We start from the raw sequence: 11,623 nt of genomic DNA, 5'->3' as shown, positions 1-11,623 counted from the left end.
GAGACCTTCCCCTGTGCCCAGCTGTGTGGTATGGGACGACACTGGTCTACCGGGCTTTGGGAAGCTGTGGGTCTGAACCTGGCTCAGCAGGTCGGTGGTTCCCAGGGGTTGTGGGCTGAAGTTGTGATATGTCCTGGCAACAGATGCCAGAAAAACCTGAAGACTTTTCCCCACCCAACACCACGTTCCCATCTGTGCCTCCCATACTTTCATAGCCACCCCAGTGTTTGCTCCCTGTTTTCAAAGCATCGTTCTCTGCTGTTCCTCAAGTGCTGTACAGCTGGTGCAAGCCTTGTAGCTGAAATGCAGCTGCTTCTGTGGAGGAACACAACAGCTTGGGGTAGAAAAGGACGCTGCTGCCCATGATTGCTCTCCTGCAGAGGTTGCTGGTGGTGACCTGAGCTGGGAGACTTGCCTGTAGCTCCTGCCCTGGCCTCTGCCTGCTTCACCATCTCGGGTCGAATGCTGCCACTGTTTATCCTCAGCCTTCCCCGTGCTAAAGGAGGGTGGGTGATGTGGAAAGCCCTTTCCGGAGACCGGAGCAGGGGTGGCTTTGCAGCCCTGGGAGGCGCAGGTGGAGGTGAGAGTGGAGCGAAGGGGAGGGCTGCTGAAATGCAGGTGACTCCCGGTGCTAATTGTATGCAGCAGATTTATCTGGAAGGAGCTGTAGGAAGCGTATCAAGGATGTCTCAGCTATTCAAGTGAGAAATCAAATTAAACTTTGCATCAAATAGTGGAGCTGCTCTGTGCTAGGAGTTATGTCGAATTCAGTAAAGGTTTCTCTACACACCAGCCCCCCAGGAGTTAGTGGAGAGAAAAACCAGTGCTCTGTGGCAGGGGGCTGTGTCTGCCAGTTCACCTGGATGTGTTAATGATGTGGGCAGGGGAAGGGGGGATTATTGCTTTAACCTTCAAGGCACCCGCCTGTGGAGCGGGGAAGAGGACGGTGGCTCCACAGCTTTGCTAGTCGTGTGCGCCACTGAGGGCAAGCTGGGAGGGGTGGCCATCGGCCTGCACCGAGGGATGCTAGGTGAGGACGGGGGGCAAAAGCCCCAGCGAGCTGGAGATGTGGGAAACACTCTCATCCAAGTTGCCCGTCTCCTGATCTCCCATTGACAGGCTGGGCGATGGAGTCCCTTGGGAACCCTAGGGTGCCTGGGAGGCAGATGGGACCAAGCTGAAGGAGCTCCAAATACCAGTATCACACAGAAGTTACGCGTTCAGACTCGCTTCTCGTCGGGCATGAGTCCACGCTTGCTCCAGGCAAGGAAAAGATCCGGACAACACGTTGCTCCCTGGGAGGGGACAGATTGCTGGGAGGCTGGATGGAGCCCAGGCTTGGCACGAGGGAGCCTCATCCGGGAGGGAGCTGCCGGCGCGGTGGCAGGGGAGTCGTCTGCCGGGAATCTGTGGTGCCGCGGGAGCTTGGCTGCAAAATGCTTTCCCCGTACGGCACAGCGGAGCTGCTGAGAGCTCCCAGGTGGCCAAAGCCCGTCCATTCCCACTTCTCACCAGAGCGGTGGGGCACGCCAAAGGGCTGGCAGCCACCAGGAGGACAGGAACACTGAGCTTCATCCCCTCCAAATGCTGAATGCCAGGGTCGTCCCCGGCTCACGCGCTAAGGCCTAGGCTTGACTACTTCTATATGATTTAAATTTTTTTTTTTTTTCCATCCCTGATGCATTGCCTTAGAAGCATTCAGGCGCTAGCTTGATATTTAAAAGCCATTTGCAATGCTGCTGCTCTGCCGGCAGGAGAAATTAGTCTGACCCCGGGATGTACGGATCCTGCTGTCGGGGCAACCTGATAACGGGCAAGGGTGAGTCTCCTCGGGTGCCTCTGCCTGCTGCCTGCTCTGGCTTAGGGCTCTCCAGCCAAGTAAATGTCTTTCCTCCCTCTTTTTCTGTTGACTTGTAAGAGTCTTTGCAAATTTCGGATCCTGAACCTCAATTAGGCAATGCTTATTAATTTCCGAGATGTAATTTATTTACAGAGTGTTCCCATTCATGGCAGCAAGTGCTGTTAATTGCCGTAGTTTTGCGTTTTCCAGCCTAGGATTTGAGAGACTTGAGAAGCCCGTGAACGGGGCTGCCAGGCAGGCAGGGCTGGCTCGGGGTGGGGGGACCTGCCACCCGGGGGTACGGGGAGCTCATCGAGGAGCTCACTCTGACCCAGCCACATTTTTTTTTTTTTTTTTTTTTCTTCAAAGCAGTCCTCGTCCTAGGCCACGGGAACAAGCCAAGGAGCAGGAAAGCCCGTCCCCTCTTCGTGGCTGCATTAACCCAACCATCCCGCGATGCTCTCTGGCTTGGTTCGTTTGCCCCCAGCACGATATGGATATCCTCATCCTGCCCCAGTGCTGCCGCAAGGCTGAATGAGCTGCCTCTCTGTGTAGATCTGCAGAAAATCAATGGGGCCAAGAGAAAATGAAGCACTACGTGCTTGTCCTTCAAGCTGCCAGCACAGGGGATGGGATCTTTGCGGTGTGATGGCTCAAGGCTATTTTTTTCTCTCTCCTTTCTCGGGCACGGGCTGTTGCTCAGAGCTGCAGCGATGTTGCACTGAAGCTTTGCTGACATGCGAAGCCCTGTGACTAATTCCTCCGAAGCAGGCTCTGCCGTTTACCTGGGAGACACCGGCTCCTCCGGGATGAGGTGGGCTGTGGGGCAGAGCCACCCCCCAGCCCCGTGCTCGGAGAGTGTCCAGGCAGAGACGGGGGAGGCTTTGACAGCTATTTTATCTCCGTTTATGACGACCTGTGGCTGCTGGGGCTGGCTTGTGGCAAGGGAAGGGGAGCACATCCCCCTGTGTTTTGGGGATGGAGCAGCTCTCCCTTCTCCTTCTTGGTGGACCAGTGGGCTGCCTCTTGCCGTCTGAGACGAGCAACATCTTTAGGAGAATCTCACAGGTGGCTCTTTGGGGAAAGAAGCTGGAGATTGATCAAAGCACCTCATCCAGAGTCGAACCACTGGCTTTGCCTTGTCGTGCTTCCCAAGGACCACTTGAAAAGGGCGAAATAAGGCCGCTCCCCTGGCACAGGGCTGGGGGCGAGAGAGGCTTTGTAGGACCCGTGGTGAGATCCTGGTCTCGGTTCGGCTCCGGAGGCACTGCTGTAACCCTGACATTCCATGCAGACTCAGACAGATTATTGCAAAATAGCCCTGTGTTATCTTCTGGCAGGCCCCGTCTCCCTGACCACGTACCCGGCTCAGCCTGCTAATGAAGCAATTGTTCTACACAATGGATTTAGCCATCAGCCATCGTCTCCAGTTGAGCTTGATCTATAATGCCTGTTTCTAGGCTCGGGAAGTGTTCCGCGCTCCCAGGAGCGGGTAGTGTGTGAAGTCTGGATTTATTAGCCATCTGGCGTGCTGCTGGGCTGTTCGTTACCGAGGATCTTGCAGGAAGAGCCTCTGATGCTACAGTGAACTCCGTGCTGGAGGAAGAGTCAGGATAATTTCTGGGAGCTCGGTGGGGGCAGCGGGGGAGTCTTGGCTTCTCAAGCGCATAAAACCAGTGAGTTTGGACCACTGCCTGCCTGCTGTGGTGTTCCTCCTGAACATCCTGGTCCAGGTATCCATGGAGAAGCATGACCTGCTTCTTCCTAGGCTGAGAGTGCTGGGATGCTGCTGGAGGGGCTTTGGTTTTGTTTTTTAAGCCTGACCTCTTCCTCGTGCATTCGGTGATGCCTCGTGATGTGGTGAGAGCAGGGGCAGCAGGGGATGTGCCTTCTCTCCCGGTGCTGACCTGCGGAGCAGGAGTCTGGCCCCGGAGCATCGCCTGCCCTTTGCAGGGCTCGTGCTCAGATGCTGAGCTGGGCAGCTGCAGAAAATGAAATGCAAATGCAATGGAAAGCTGAGGGGCAGAGGGCCTGCGGACAACTTCACCGTTGACTCCGCTGTCTGGAGGAGGATTGTATTCTGCCTGCTGCTTGTGTTCTTCTTCCCGGGTCAGCCTGGGCAATGCACCGGCAAGATAAAGGAAGGCAATTTCCTCGGCTGGCGCTGAGATCTTATTATGCATTTCCATGAAGCGAAAGGGGAGGAGGGAGCAGCCCAAGCCTTCGGGAGCTGCAGAGCCGTACAGCACGATAGCCCCGGCAGCCCTCGGGGGAAGCAGGGCTGGCCCTCCGCAGGCGGGGTGGGCTGAGGAAGGGTCACCCGGCCCCTGGGAAGCGGGGTTAATGCCCCGGAGCCAGGGGTCCTGGCTTCCTACCGCCCCCTGGACCACACAGGTGGCTGTGGATGCAGATAAGCTGGCGGGGAGATCAGGTTGGACGTCAGGGTCCAGCGGATGGGTGGAGAGCAGGGTGTTTGCCTCTTCCTCCCTTTCCGCCCTGGTTTGGGTTCTTCCCTGTGCGCTCAAGCAATGCAGAGCGCGCTCTCCTGTGAAGCGGTGCCAGGGGGTGGTGGTGAAGGTGGCTGGTCCGATGGGCCAAGGGGTGACAGGGGGAAGTGTCTGTGCTCCCAAGCGCCAAGATTGTTTGCAGAGAGCCTTGGAGATGGCTGGATGAGGTCATTATCGTTTCTGGGGTAGGGACCTACCCCACGCTCCCTCCCCGCCCTCACCTCTCCACCATCCCCGTTCCGCAGAGCCTCCCCTGGTCCCACAGCCTTCAGCCGAGTTGTGTCCTGACCACAGACCCTGTCGCGTCTCCCAGGCCTGGGAGCTGCTTTTGGGACGTAGGGCCCTCCAAAATCTCACCCAGGAGTTGGTTTCCCGGCTGGGTCTGAGGGATGTGCCACAAGTTCAAGTGAGGGCAGGTTTCCCCAGCAAAGGGCTGATCACGGACCACGGTTTTGCTGCTTCTTAACGCAGGGGTAGGGAGCCCAGATTTAAATATGGGTAGCTAATGAAAAGCTGCTCTGAAGACCATTGTACTTTGCAGGGATAAGTGGCTGCACTGTTAGGGTAGCTTTTAAAACCTCTGACCGCTGTGTTCTTCAGCAGCTCAAGCCACGCGCATAATAAACCCCTGAAATGGAGTTGGGCTCTTGCGATAACAAGAAAGCGCGAGGTTGGAATAAACTGAGATGAGAGGGGTGAGGGGGCTGGTCCCTGGCAGTGCTGAGCCGTCCCCCACGTCACGATGGGATGCCTTCCCGGGGGAACCGGGCTGGCGGGAGGTCTGGGCTGAGCTAATGAGCGAGGGCCAGGCGTGTGATTAGTGTTTTACAGCTGCCTCCCCACGGCCTTATTACGGGGTTAGTCACTGTGAATGTCAGTCTGATCGGAAATGATTACGACTGCCCAGAAATCATCGGCGCTTGCCAGGCCGAGAGCACAAGGCTGTTGCTTCTGCTTTCCTCTGTTGGACGTACGGGCGCGTGGGGAAGCGGGTTTCATGTCTCGGGATGATCCCGGTAGAGCTCACTGGGGTGTGCAGGCCGGGGGTTTTTAGGCTGAGGCCGTACTGTGCTGGCTGATGGCCCTGCTTTGTGGCGTGGAAATGAGCAGTCGCTGGTGCATGGATGTGCGTGGGAAGCCACGGAGGCGAGGGTTGCCCGGGTCAGGGCAGAGGAGCTGGGAGATGTCACTGGGCTAGCAGGGGAAAGAGAGAGCAAAGGATGCTATGGCTGCTAGCCGGCGCCAGCCTGCGACGGGAACCCAGCTGCAGCAGGGAGAGCAGGAGAGCCGGTGGGACCCTCCTCTTGCTGGAGGGACGGGGACTGTGTTGAGGGTCTCTCCGTGGCTTCCTAAGCCCAAGGGGAGCAGCTTGTTTCTGTAGGTGTCACCACTGCAGGGAAGGAGCTGTACAGCACAGGCAGTGCCCGGCTTGGGTGGGATGCTGTGGAGAGCCAGGAGGGTGCCCGGAGGCTTTGGCTCTCGCTGTGCGAGTGTTTCAGGAGGTGTCAGGGTCCCCACCAACACCCTACTTTGACCCAGGCAGTAGCAGGAGGCTGTGAGTGCCAGAGCTACATCCCTGCCCTCGCGTGCAGCGCCGTGTCCTGACCAACCGGTGACTCCTGCTCCTTGTTTAACAGGAGGGGGAAGTGAGGAAGACCCTCCTCTCCCTGCACTGCCACACGGGGATGGCCCCGCTCTCCACCTGGGCTCTGCCCGCTGGGGCTGCGGGTGGATGACCTGCCTGGCGGGATGCTGCTCCATCCCGTCCTGTCCTGCCAGGGCTGTGAGCTGGGACTCGAGCACGTGTGTCCAGCAGTACCCACGGCTGCCCGGTCCCTGCCTTCTCCTTGTCCCCTGTCACAAAGAGCTGCGGATGAGCGAAGCCAGGGAGTGTGTTGGGAAGCCGGGAAACCCGCTGAGCTTTCGGGGAACAGCGCTATCTGGAAACTGCCTCACACACTGGAGAAGCCTGGGTTTGTGGCAGAAGCATACTTTAGATAAAATGCTTTTGCTGGCCTGTTAGATATATAATTCATGTCCTTATGCGTGTTGGGGGTGTGTAGAGCCAGATCGGAATGGTTTATTCATCAGTGGTGCTCGGTTCCCAGTGCCCTTGTCCCTTCCCTCCCCATGGCATGTCTCCGCAGCGAGATGGAAGCAAGGTGGAGGGGGGAACGGTAGCTTTGCCGGCTCAGTGCCCATCTCCCTCCGCTCAGAGGGATGCGAGGCTGGAGACGTGTTCGCTCCCCCACCAGACCCCGGGGACCATCCCTGGCCTCCAGCCCGGCCCTCGGCATCGCAGGGACGGCCAAGGCAGACCCTTCCCCAGGCGCCTCCCTGGCAGCAGCCGAAGCACAGCCCCAACATCCCCTCTCTCCTCCGCGCTAATCCCATTCAAACCCTGTCCTCCACTTCTCCCCGGCGGGGCTGCAGGCGCGAGAGACTGGCTGCTTCGTTTAGGGCTGAATAGATTAGCTCTCACCCTCGGGAGCAGCTCGCTCGGCTTGCGCTGGAGATAAGCGGGGCCGTGTCCTCCTGGCTGTCGGACTCCTCCTCGGCAGCTGGCGGGGCTGTGATTAGCCTCAATTTATGCAGGCTGTTAAACAAACACCTGCAAGGTTCAGGGACAGAGAAGCCAAGTCATTTTTGCGAGCAAATAGTCGTGTTGCGTTAAACTGAGAGCGCCGTCCTTTTTTTTTTTTTCACGGTGCCTCTTAGAGCTCCGAGACATCTCTAGTCCCTGTGAAATTTGTAGGGGTAGGAGCCAGAGAGATTGCTGTGGCGGTGACTCTAATATCCTGCGATATTCTTGCAGCGCTGGGCTGATTGCTGTGGGCACGAGCGCGGCTGTGACTTCTGGGGCTGCTGCTATCGCTGACGATTTCTAAACTTGTTCCGCTCTTATTGCTTTCTCTGCTGTTTGCAATTCTCTGCAGCTCCCCCCTAATCTCCTGCAACAGAGCCGCCGTTATTGCCAGCGGTATGATGGGTAGCGTCGCAGGGGCACCGCGATGTCGAGATCTATCCGAGTGTTAATAAAAGGGCTTAACGCGGGGGAAAGGAAATCCTGCTCCTCCAGAGACCTCACCGAAGAATCTCGTCTAATTAACCTCGGAGGTGATTGCTTACAGCGGTGTCGTGTGCCAGCAAAGAGCCCAAAAATAGTCTCCATCCAAATACAGCTTGAAGGCAGGCGGCTTTTCTCCTTGGAAAACCCAAGCAGACCTGCCGCTGAGAAGGGCTAGGGCAGAACAAGGCTGAAGGAGCTTCACCCATAAATCGCTGGTTCGTTTTTGCATACGAATGCATGTGTTTCTCTCCCGGTGGGATCCCTGAGCCCTGGAGCAGGCTGAAGGGCTTGGTCGGTGACTGGCGGCAGACCTGACCCACGCCGGGGTGTAGAGTTGTGCATGGGAGATGGATGGATTTCTTCCTCCCTGGGCATTTCCTTCCAGTCCAAAGGGAATTCTTTCCGTGAAAGTCTTTGCTTCTTCACGGTAAGTGAAGAAATCCCATCCTCCCAGTTAAAGGAGATGCCAGTGTTACTGTTGTCTATGGCTGTAACGCATCCCCTTCCTTGTGTCCACGTGAAGGTGAGATCTGCAGCGACCAAGCAACCTGCTGGTCCCTCCTCCATCCTCCGCTCTTGCCTCCGCCATGCCCCAGGGTGTTCTTTCTACCCTAAGATTTTGCAATTAATTTGCCAAGGCCTTTTCATAGAGAAGAGAAGAAAGTAACTCGCTCCCTCATTTACTACGAATACAAGCAACTGGCAGCAGCACTCGAGCCTTCGGCAAATAACCCGGCAGAGCGGAGGCCGGTGCCCGTCCTCACTGCTGGCCACCTCCTCTGGGAAAACAGGACCGCTTCTCAGGGCAGCTGGGAAGAACTTGGGGCAGCCAAGGGCAGGAGACAGGGTCCCATGGGGTGAATTTGGGGTTTGGAGAGTTGCTTTCCACTTGAATTGCCTAAATTGAGTACTTCCTCCTCACTTTTTTTTTTTTTTATTATTTTTCCTAAGGCACTGAGCTTTCCCTTGGCCTTGAGGGAAGCGTGGTGGTGTTGGATCTGTTTCTCTCCCAAAGTCTCATAGCATTTCTGCCTATAATTTGGGGTCTTTTATGGTACTAAAAATAGCTGCAGTGTTCGTAGCGCTGCAGTAAGCTCTTCATTACTCTTGTCGTGCTTGTGTTCAGGTTGCTTCGTGGACACGCACGTTTCTAAAATTCCTGCTCCTTCTCAGTAGTATTTCTGATGGTGTTCCTGGGCACAATCCCTTCTCCCCTGTTCTCTCTCCCTCCTGGGAATAGTGCACAAACCTACAGCGCCTTGCCTTTCCCTTCCTTGGGCTCTATTCCCGCTCCAGCTGTCATCAGAGTATCCAGCACCTCGGTTCTCCTGCTGCTTTTCTCTCCAGTTAATTCCCCCTTCCTTGCTGCGGGCTTCGCTAAGCTGGTTGGAGGCACTACACTTCTTGTACCCCGTGGTAGATCCTGGCACGGAGTCCCTTGGGACCACTAAACAATCCAAGTCCTTTATTAACCATTATCTACAGAGGAGCTGGATCAGTGAGCAGTTTTCTGACTCCAGGTACATGGCCCTGGTCGGCAAAGCCTCTTCAAAAGGTCCCTTTCTTGCACCCACCGCTTCTGTGACGGATCCAAACACCCCAGCTCCTCCGGACACCTGGTCTCTGCCCTCCGTGGGGTTTGTGCGAGGAGCTCGTGGCAGGACGAAGCGGGGAGGTCTCCTCTTGCAGGTGATTCATGTTGTAGCCTAGGCCTGGCAGGTCTCCTCCCAGCAGTGGGGGGGGGGGGACGGGACATGACAACGGGTCAGGGCTTTCCGCTGTGACTTCTTTTTTTAAAGGCTCTTATGCTGTTCTCCTAATGATGCTTCCTCACCTTTCACAAGAAGGCCAAAGGACGTGCCATAGCCCCACAGGACCGAGGGGAGAGGTGACGGTTGCACGCCGGTGCTCAGTTCTGCCACTTCTGCAAAGGTGCCCTGTGCTGGTGTGGGACCCGCTCCCGGCTGTGGCACGAGGGCGCGGGGCAGCCTGGGTATCGCCGGTGTGGATGCACCTCGTGCTGCTCCACCTTCTTTCCATGCGGCGCTCTCAAAGCCAGAGCGTGGCTGTCACAAGCGCGATGGCAGGAGTGTGGCCACAGTCTGAATGAGATGGAAGGGGACCTAAAGCTTTCCCCAATTCTTGCCATACCAAGAACTCAATTCGCTGCCCCTCTGCAGCACTGGGATTTTCTGATCCTGGCAGCCCTTTGCCCATCTGAGCGGTGCTTTGCAGCCCCTGTACGGTCACCCCAAGCCTCAGCAGTCGTTTCAGCAGAGCACCAGCTTCTTTGCGTACACGGGGCCAGCAAAAGGGACGCGTGCTCTGACCCAGCGCTCTGCTGGGGTCCTGACTCCCGGCCAGGGCTGGGGATGCAGACGGGGAGCCTGGCTCCGCTCTGAGCACTCTCCCACCCGGAGCAGATCCCCGCAGCAGTGGTGGCGATGCTCAGCACTGCAGCAGCTCGGATGGAAGTGGGGTTTGGGTGAGTTGTGGGGCAGGAGAGGACCTCTTAGCCACCAGTTAGTAACGGTGAGGCTGCTGGAGCCAGTATCTGCTGTGCGTGTGCATCTCCCACCTCACCTCCGCTGCGACGGGGAATAAAATCGCTGGTGCTTATCAGCACAGGAAGAAAAGATCTGGCTGTACATCCCGTCTGAACCAAGCCGGGGATCGGTGGGTGGATGTACCCAAAGAGGGCAGTGCCGTGCCATGTTCTTCCCCAGCCCTGCCAGAAAGTGCCTTCCCCAGCCCCGACTGCGGTCCGGGAGAAGGGCTCTCTCCTCTGCAGAGAGCAGTGGAAACAGCGAACCTCAAGGATTTCTTGAAGGAAAATCATCTTGGCTCATGATAAGGCATGGTTTTTTTTTTCCCCCTCCCCTGAGTTGTAGCAATTACTTTAAAAAAGAAACCTTTACCAATAGCTGTCACTGCCTCCTGGCAGCCTGCGCTTCTCACCAGCCTGGGCAAAAGTATTCATCTGCCCAGCGCGAAATCACATGTGCTTTTCCTCCTGCCTACAGTTTTCTCTCCTTGCTGCCTTGACTCCTCATCCATAAGGAAGGCTGCAGGCTCGTCCCTCTGCCAGAGGGTCCCCTGGGCCCCGCTGGGGCTGCACTGGTCCCCACGGCTGTCCCCTGCCACTTCCCCTTTGCACCCAGCCTGGGGTGGTTTCTGCAGGGAAACGCTTCTGCTTTAAATCTTGCTCGTCTAGGGAGAAACAGCTATTTATCGGTCTGTATGCTGCTGTGAGAAGAGGGGTCAGACCCTGTCCCTCTTTGAGGAGGGTGACGTAGACTTCCCGGGGTGCTGGGATCTGCATGTTAACAAAGGATGACAGCCCTCCTGTGCTGGGAGAGGGGGGGATTTGCTGTCTGTCCGCGCTGCCTTCCCCCATGGATCCCCTCCAGGCAGGGGAAGTGGCCTGTCACCGCAGCAAAAAGGCAGTTTCCTGGAGATGCGTGGCCCCGCACACCCTCGCGGCCCCACAGATGCCCTGCTGGGGGGAAGATGCTGGCACAACCCACAGGCAGGGTTGGCGTGGCCATCTCCGGTTTGTGCCCGTGGGGTGTGTGGTGGACTAAGCCGGGAGGGATGGAGAAGGTCCAGGGGCACCCCCTCTGCCTCGGGATCCATCAGTGGCTTGCTCTGGAGAGCCGGATCCATCCCCGTGCCCGCTGACGGCTTGGAAAGCCTGTTGTGCAGAGCGCTGTCGGGGAAGGGAGCAGGCGTTCCCAGGCTGCTGCTCTGCTCGCTGGGAGGAAAGACTTCAAACAGCAATTAGCTAACGCTGCCATTTCCAGAGAAACAGCTCTTGGCGTGGCGGACAATGGGCCGCAGGAGGCAAACAGGTTAAAAGCTCTAATTCTGGTAAGATATATTTAGGTGGGCTTTTTTCCTTTCAAAGGAAGGTAGGTTAAAAAGGCTCTGACTCCTTTAAATAGACTTTTCTTTCCTTAACCAGCTAGGAGCTCCATTAGGAACACAGGCTGTTCCTTTCCGCCCAGCCAGGACGACTGTCCTGGTGCTCACGACGTGCTGAACGCAGCAGAGCTTCGTTCCTGGGGTATGTGAAAACCTGCCCTCACGTCAGTAGCAGAGGGGCTGAAATAATAGGGTCTGTCTTCCCTTGACAGCTATCGAAAGGAAGAAATTGTCTGCTGCTGCTTGCTGGCTATATTATTTATTCTATTAGCTGAAGCACAG

Source organism: Chroicocephalus ridibundus, chromosome 13 (assembly GCF_963924245.1).
Source record: "Chroicocephalus ridibundus chromosome 13, bChrRid1.1, whole genome shotgun sequence".
In the NCBI taxonomy this organism is placed as follows: domain Eukaryota; kingdom Metazoa; phylum Chordata; class Aves; order Charadriiformes; family Laridae; genus Chroicocephalus; species Chroicocephalus ridibundus.
This window is presented reverse-complemented; position numbering follows the sequence as displayed.